Below are 310 nucleotides of genomic sequence, written 5' to 3'. Positions count from 1 at the left end.
GGAGAGCGGCCGGTGCTTGGGCCTTCCTGCGTTGGCAAGGGGCGTCGCGAGTGGGGTAATCCGTCGACCCTTTCGCAGCTTCCGATGGGCCGTTTCCTTCCTTGACCCTGTTTTACGACGAAGTTATTGCAGAACGTGATGTATTTCAAGCCTTTCCCGTGCGCAATCGGATTACCCCCCCCCCCCCTTCCCATTCTGCCCCTCGTCCCTCGCGGCGCTTTATTATGGGGTATTTTAAGGGGGTTGCACAATGGGCACTGGCGGCGCTCACGAAAGGGTGATGGAAGGCCCGCCGTCCGTGAGGCAAGCC

The sequence above is a fragment of the Penaeus monodon genome, chromosome 19 (genome assembly GCF_015228065.2).
Source record: "Penaeus monodon isolate SGIC_2016 chromosome 19, NSTDA_Pmon_1, whole genome shotgun sequence".
Lineage (NCBI taxonomy): Eukaryota > Metazoa > Arthropoda > Malacostraca > Decapoda > Penaeidae > Penaeus > Penaeus monodon.
Note: the sequence above shows the minus strand (reverse complement) of the source record.